This window comes from Macrobrachium nipponense, chromosome 34, assembly GCF_015104395.2.
Source record: "Macrobrachium nipponense isolate FS-2020 chromosome 34, ASM1510439v2, whole genome shotgun sequence".
Taxonomy (NCBI): Eukaryota; Metazoa; Arthropoda; class Malacostraca; order Decapoda; family Palaemonidae; genus Macrobrachium; species Macrobrachium nipponense.
In genome coordinates this window covers 41,959,093-41,967,391 of record NC_061095.1, presented here as the reverse complement: position 1 = coordinate 41,967,391, position 8,299 = coordinate 41,959,093, and the positions used below count along the sequence as shown (strand labels likewise).

The window sequence follows — 8,299 nt, the reverse complement described above, 5'->3', positions numbered from 1 at the left end:
GCTCAGTCCTTCCAAGGACATAGAACCTTCCTTTACGTCAATCAGCACGCGACGGCCTTCAGAAAATATGAAAAAGCAAGACTGTCATATTATACTAGTCCTTCTCAAATTCTACAGGTTAAAATTTTTTTTAAATTTTTTAGGGTTTTTCCTCAGTATTATTATGGCATTATCTACAATTATATATCTTACTACAATTATCATGTCTTAGCCGACACGATGAAAGAAACCTGGCTCTTCTGAAGCTTAACATAATCAATGCTTCTGTCATAACTACGAATAAATTTCTGAATCACATCTAAATCCTACCCAGGTATATGCGTAAATATATGATAAATAATATATATATATATATATATATATATATATATATATATATATATATATATATATATATATGTATATATATATATATATATATATATATATATATATATTATATATATATCATATATATATATATATATATATACATATATATATATATATATATATATATATATATATATATATATATATATATATATATAGTATATATATATATATATGTATATATATATATATATATATATATATATATATATATATATATATATATATATATATATAGATATATATAGTATATTTATATATATATATATATATATATATATATATATATATATATATATATATATATATATATATACACACATATATATATGTGTGTGTGTGTGCACACTTCGCCCTAGGATTATTCTACACCCAAGTGGAAGGAATTATATTTGATTCGATCATATTTTATTTTTTTTGACCGATATATGTATTATGTATATATATAATTGCATTTTCCGGATCGCGAAGATGAAATATCTCGATGCACTCAACAGTGAAAAAGAAGGTTAAACCAGAGAAAAAAGGAAATACAAATCTTAATTTCTCCCAGCAGTTTCGCCGGGGAACTTTATTAACTAATCAGTTTAAGAAAAACATGTTTACATTTGACTTCAAGACTTACATAAATCATAAACAAGTATACTGTTGTGAAGGAAGAAAATAACAGTATAGCTTCCCAGGATGTTAAAGGCATGAGAAATAGCTGTACTTTTAAAGTCTAAAGTACGTCGAAATGGTAGCAACAATAATCTGATTGTCAATGCGAGATCCTTCCATAATAAATGTGTTTCTTCCATCAGTTTAAATGACTAAATGTGACTGGTGTATTTTCATATCGCAATACCATTGGCAGAACATTAATAAGAAACAGCCCTGTATACGACAACGGGTAGTGTACAAAATTCCATGTGGTTGCAATAAATTTTATACTGGACAATCAGCGTGAGTCAAGTATTGCTGCTAATCAGAGAAATAGTGCTATTAGTGAACATGCTGGAGAATGTTTTTATCCAATTCACTTGTCTTAAGCAAGAATCTTGTTCAGAAACAATAATTTTATAGAGAGAAATCTTATAGAAACGGCGTCTATTCAATGTAGTGAAATCAATAACTTTAATTGCCGTAGAGGTTTATTCAGGACATATCCGCGCTGTCTACATATCATGAAAAGTCAGTACAAATTATGTAATGCCTTGACTTCGGTTTGATTTAATTACCTATTTAGCTTCATTAGATTATTAAATTTTTCTGTTGGACAAACAGTATACTAGAAAGGATAATTCGAATAAAAACTATCAGTTAGGTCACAGGTGATTCGGAAATTTGGGGAAAACAAGCTGGTAAGCGAGGCAGTTATCCTGCCCAGGTAAAGCCTTGGATACATTTTGTACTTAACTTCCAAATTCTTTTATGTCGTTTGTGTCTTTGTTGGCAGCGTCCTTACCCTTCAACTGAAAAGACCAAGCAAATGGTAACTGGCTGATTGTACTTTCATAATACCGTCTACCTCTGTTCAACAACAAGGTATAGGGTCGAATCATATATAATTCCCTTTTGGTATAGGATAATTCTGAGGAAAAGGGTAACTGGTGCTAGATATTGGAGAGTATATAAGGCCTTTGATCAAGTTGCCCATTCACTTAAATGACTAACTTTGACAGCTACATTTTCTTACCTAATTTCTTGAAGTTGAATTTTAATATACGACATGGGATTCCTTGTTAGTGTTATATATTTTAAATATCACAAGAGGCAAAACCTGTTAAAATTGAACTGAATAACATAAGAGGTACGATGTTGTCAATGTACACATCAGAATGTTTTCATCCAGTAAAATTTTATAATTATAAATTGCATTCAGAAACAGTCATTTCAACGACATAAAGTTAATATCACCAGCCTGCATTCAATTAAATAAAAGTGAAAACTTTATCGTAAAAAATGAACTGAAAAATGAGACTGCATTATATAAGATACTGGCGCGTATTTACACAACAAAACATAATGGCCTTTTTTATTTTTTATTTTTCAGCTTGACAAACTGTATGTTATAATACAATTGATTGTATCGTCTTATACCTTTATCTCACCACTATTTATTTGTACAAATTATCCACTGCACAGTAGAGTTCGCTTGTTGTTCACTGTTACTTCCTTTTCATCCGTTATTCTTCATAACATCAGAGGTTTTTTTTCTATAAAAGCAACCGAATCTGATTTACAAACCCACGGATGGAACTTACTTCCGTCCTTAGGTGAAGCTACACTGAATCCATGTGCCGAGCACAATGGTATTTATTGTCACATGCGATTAGAAAGTTAAGCCTTAGGGGGTTAGTGCCACTAGAGATACATCACGTGATGCATTGAAAGTATTCCTAAGGGTTGCTTGCAGCATTCCTTCAGCTCATGGCTGCACCCACAGTGAGCCTCTTAACCTAGTAACCTCCATTCCCAACCCCCTTTCTTTCACCTTGCCGTCCACCCTCTCCAAATCCATCTTTTCACTGCCTCAGGTACTGAATAGCTTTAAAACCTAATTTTCATACGTTAAATACAAATTATACACACAGTGACATCATAAATATTTCTCCAAATTAAACACTAATAGACAAGCATACTGACTCCTGATCGACTATTGTGATTTTTGGGTAAGCCAAATAACCCCTCTTCAATGTTTTTTGCAAATTTCTTCTTGCTACTTGCATCAGGGTCTACTCGTCAAACTCCTTTTATCTACTGGTGGACGCAATGTGATACTTTCTGGACGTTTAGGGTAGGTCTCTGTAACTGACTGATACTACTTCTGCAATGATCAGTCAACTGTATTTTTTATATATACTGTCGTCTCCTGTATTAGTTCGTCTACTGTTGGTCTCTTGTGGTGCTGTTAAGTGAAATGATAATGATGACACCCTGTGAATTGCCTTTTAGTGACGCACCATATAAATGTTTGAAAAGTATTAAGCCACATAAGACAATTGGAGAGGGTAGCTCAACACCCACTTGATTTTACACCCTCAGTGAGATTCTGCTTAATGATGCATTAATTAGAAACAGACACATTTGCTTGGAAATGATCAAACAATCTCCTGCTTATCAATTTGAAAGCATATATCAGTGAACACTAGTATGAGTGGATGGAACCACGTAAGCCAAAACACATACCTGGAAGCATCGCAGGTATTAGACTCAGAAATAAGCTTCCATACGTCCCCAGTGGAAAATAATGTTTAAGGTAACAATTACTAGACTACTAATAGAAATATAAACAATGGACATTTGTATCCTAACTATAGTTCATCGTTGGACGAGTCGGTTAAGAGCTCGAATACCGATCTTAGAGTCTAGGTGCGATTCCCCGCTCTGCCCACGTGAAAGCGGAGTGATTTATTTCTGGTGATAGAAATTAATTTTTCGATGTGGTTCGGCTCTCACAATAAGCTACAGGTCCCGTTGCTAAGTAACCAATTGGTTCCTAGCCACATAAAAATATCTCATCCTTCGGACCAGCTCTAAGATAGCTGTTAATCAGCTTAGTGGTCTGGTTAAACTAAGATATACTTAACTTTTTTTTTCTTCTTTTTGTTTTTTGTATCCCAACTACTTATGAAAGACGTCTTTATGATGAAGTATACTTTGTATATCATAAAAAAAAATGGCTTGAATGAAATCAACAAATAGAGGAACAAAGACAATTGTGTTTACAGGCCATGCAAGATCATGCTCCTCGACACATGAATTGCAATGGATGAGCGTTATTGATACCGGGTAAAATTAATGAAGCCCTGCACTCGCCTTCTCAAGGTCATGAGCTTCTTCTCCAGCATTGAAGGCCCCATTGGATGATTTTCATAGGGCCATTGTATTGAAATAAATTCCTTGTCATCCAGTGTATATATCTGTGGTGATACTGATCACTGCTTTGATGCACCTGTGTGATTTTTTTGTAAAACAACCGTTTGGTTATCATACGTCGACAGCAATTATGTGCGTGGTGTAGTCATAAGCATGTAGCGTTCAGTTCACTTGGGTAAATTTCTCCCCCCTGCCTGTCTTACTTACTCAAATCACCATTCATACCAGCAACCCACAAAAGTAGACCAAACATTCTGTACATAATTGAGCATAATGGGGTGAGCAGACGGTGCCAGATCGTTCCATCCTCACGAGGGACTCAAATCTCATCTCTGTCTCGGGGGGGGTGGGGGGGGGGGGGGGGGGGGGGGGGGGGGGGGCATCGACAGGAGAGAGAAAGAGAGGGAAAAGGAGAGACTCTAACGTTCGACTTCTTTCAAGTCGATGACGACGAACCTTGTGTGTGAGAGGAAAGACTTCCTAGCTCCTGATGTTTCTTTTTATAAACGATCACAGGTACATTTAAATTATATTATAAATATAAAAGTTTCAACTGTCAAAATTTCTCGTCAATGCAAGACTGTATAGAATGTCAAACATAATTTTATTTAAATACTCTGCATATTATATTGTAATTGGTATATTTATTCTGCATTTCTTTCTATATATATTAGTGATATCATCGTAGTTTATGCACTATGAAATCCTGAAGGCTCAAAGAGATAATTGGGAGAAAATTTTTGTACCTTGGCAAAATTAATCACCTGTCTTACTAGGGTATGCAAAACATGCGCAATATTATTAACTGCTGGTAATTCTGAAGGATTTAACCTCGTTGAAAAATATAGACAGACATATACCGATAAAGGTTTAGCCCTGTCGATCCATCGAGTGAGTCTCTGATGGCTGTGAATGTGGTTGGGTCAGTTCGTGCGAAAAGAGTATTCGGCTCTCAAATCGGAATTTGAATTGGCGTATCTACGAGATTGATATAGCTGCATCATCCGTCCGTCTCATAATCTGTAGAAAATTAAAAACATGTGCACAAGTATAGCAAAAGAGAGGCCTGTCATTAATGATTAGGAGAAATATAATAATGACGAACCATTAAAAAACGTCAAGAAAATTGTCTTTTTACATTTAAGCCACATGCAGTGTCCTGGGGATGGAACGTCTTGTCTGGTAACTAAATAATATGAGCGAGAAGGAAGTTAATTTATTTATGTAAATGCATTATGAACCAATTTAACAACACCAGCGGCTTATTTAAGGTCTCTCAAGTGTAATCAGGATGCCAAAGTTGTCTGTCACACTGAAATATTCTGTTTTTTTTCAACTTATGATTAACTCCATCATATATAACTGCGTAAGTCCGAACTGTAGTCAAAATCTGGTGATTAAGATAGGAAAGCAAAGTCTTCAAAAAACGAGTTATCCGAAATTAAAGGGCAAATTTTTTAAGCGAGATGTTTTGGATTCAGCCACGGTTAGCATTTCCAATGAGTAAATGGGAAAAATTATTCATATAGCAGCTTATTTAGCAGCCGACGCCACAGGGGCATCATCTCTTTACGAGGAAACGGATAATAATATTTGAGATGGGTTCTTACAACACTTTCTGACGACATGGTTAGTTGTTTTCCATCGTGGAAGAAAGAGGCGGCCAAAGTTTGAAATTAACTTAGGGTCGTGTTATGAAAGAACAAAGATGCTTGAGGGATGGCAGAATTCTTTCGAGAGGAGGATAGTTCCTCGTTGGATGCGTGGATTTCGCGCTCGGCTACCAATCAGGTGGTCCGAAGTTCGATTCTCGGCTCGACCAACGCGGAACCAGAGGAATTTATTTTTGGTGATAAAAATTCATTTCTCGATATAATGCGGTTCGGATCCCACAATAAACTGTAGGTCCCGTTGCTAGGTAACCAATTGGTTTCTAGCCACGTAAAAATATCTAATCCTTTGGGCCAGCCCAAGGAGAGCTGTTAATCAGCTCAGTGGTCTGGTAAAACTAAGATATACTTAACTTAACTTCGAGAGGAGGATGACGATTACCCACCGAAAAAAAAAAAAAAAAAAAAAAAAAAAAAAAAAAAACTTTGATAACTCCGTCAGAACAAGTAAGTACGGAGATGATATTAAAGAGTAAGTGTTCCAAGGAAAAGGGTGTCTGGAGAAAACAAGAAATATGCTGAAATAAACGCCAGGTCGAAAAGCATTGTTAAAGGCTGAAAACGCTGAAAATGTACTGGAATTTCTAATCGCAATAGCTCGCAGTTTATAGCGTTGTTTGGCTATCTCAGTATTGCATATTTCAAACATTTTGGAATTCTTATCATGCTGCTTTAAATAAATACTCTTATTACACTTTACTATTTTTGGTAAAGCTTTATAACGTTTCTTGTTTATTCCAGTGTAGGATATTTGTTTATCATTTTTAGAGTTCTATGATGTTGCTTTAATTAAACATATACTCATATTACACTTCACTATTTTTTAAAGCTATAATCCCGTTTAGTTTGTGCGTGGTTTTTTTTTTTTTTTTTTTTAGTTTAAGCTACTTGGTCCAATAATATGTAAAAAGTAACGATCGTTGACATTTTGTCTACCGACATTTAGTCCATTGATATTTAAACAATGTCGACATTATGGCTGTCGACATTTTGGTTGTCGACATTTCGACCCACTACGACCAATGCATCATGTTATGTCGCCATCATCCATATCCAGGCGGCGTTGTCGGTGTTGCTGTTGGAAAACTAAAAAAAAGTTAAAGAGAAAAAAAATTTAATACAGATCATATGAGTTTTACTTTCGTATCTAAAGTCTTGCTTATGAGTAATAGGTAGATTTTCTCCTGAAAAACTTTTACGATTCATCACCCTCTCTCAAAAAATTAGCTCACAATTTACATTTCTTTTGGGGATGTCGTTAGGAAATTTATTCTAAATTATACCGAGGTCTGCTCGATTATATTATATTTTTTCTATTCCTGAATGATTGTAAATTTCAGTCAGACTCAGCGTAAGTAAATTTCAGTAATTATGTGTTGGACATGACTCGTTTATTTGAGTTCATAAATGACGAAAGAGCCACGAACTAACATTGTGATTACAGTCAATTCCCAAGTTTCGAACTTTCTGCTTCTTTTAGTCAGAGTTTTTTATTTATTTCTACTATTTGCCTTCATGATGTACTGGATACTGATATGAGGGTTTCAACTTATATTTGTTGATTAAAACATCTACAATGTTTTCCCTCTAAATAGGCGCTTGTGGATTGTCCATCAGGTAAGAATTAGTTTGAGTGTTTAGGAATCATTTTAGTTTTGTTATTGCTTTCTCAATACCTTTCCATCTATCAGTACATGTATATTTACACACAAACAAACAAGGGTACATCCATATTAAATGAGTATAATGTAGAACGCAAACAAAGAATGCAAGTGAATAAATAGATAAAATAAAAGGATTGAAACAAAACATGCGAGGGTTCTTTTTGCCTCTGTCTGGCTGTCTATGTGCTTGTTGTGTTTCCTTTAGTTTTGTGATGAATGGACGTGATCCCTGAGTATTTGTCCCCAGAGGAGACTAGGAAGCAGAATCCGGGATCCTAAATGCAAGATGCCATTCAACCAAGCGGTCTTATTGTGCCGTCGTCTAGCCTTTATGATCTCGCGCCTTCCCTCACTGACACTTCCTTCCTCTATTCGGACGATGGAAACGTCTAGCCATGACCGTTACGGGAAGATGTCTTCGCTATGCAGCTGCTTCCTCCTAAGTGTCGTGGATTTATTGAAATATGCACTTATAAGGGATGGTATCATCGGTGGTCGGCTGATTACATTTTCGAAGGCGCGTTCAATACAGACACTGGAGTCGAGGTTCCTTTAATAATATAAAATCTTTCGTTCATATTTTTTAATGAAGAAAGTGTATTTTCTATCAGGATATACGAACAAAGTTGTATTTTATAATGGTGTTACATGTAAAATATTTGTCGAATATATTGCCATTGCACATTCGCATTGCAGTTCCCGACGTTAAGTTAAGTAAGGGCGTTGCCTACT

At 35.1% G+C, this 8,299-nt stretch overlaps 1 long non-coding RNA gene across 2 annotated transcripts in view; it reads right to left on the bottom strand.

Annotated features, from left to right (window-relative positions):
- The window catches only part of LOC135207695 (uncharacterized), an 8,973-nt gene extending 3,724 nt beyond the window's left edge, over positions 1-5,249 (bottom strand). The window contains exons 1-2 of one of the 2 annotated variants that reach the window (XR_010313045.1): positions 5,094-5,249; positions 1-56 (exon numbers count right to left, since the gene is read on the bottom strand). The exon at positions 1-56 is cut by the window's left edge and continues 216 nt beyond it. This is a non-coding gene — a long non-coding RNA (uncharacterized LOC135207695). Of the gene's footprint in view, positions 57-2,454; positions 2,589-5,093 lie in introns of those variants that run through there. The other variant, XR_010313046.1, reaches the window with a different exon arrangement.
- Positions 5,250-8,299: the final 3,050 nt, after the last annotated feature.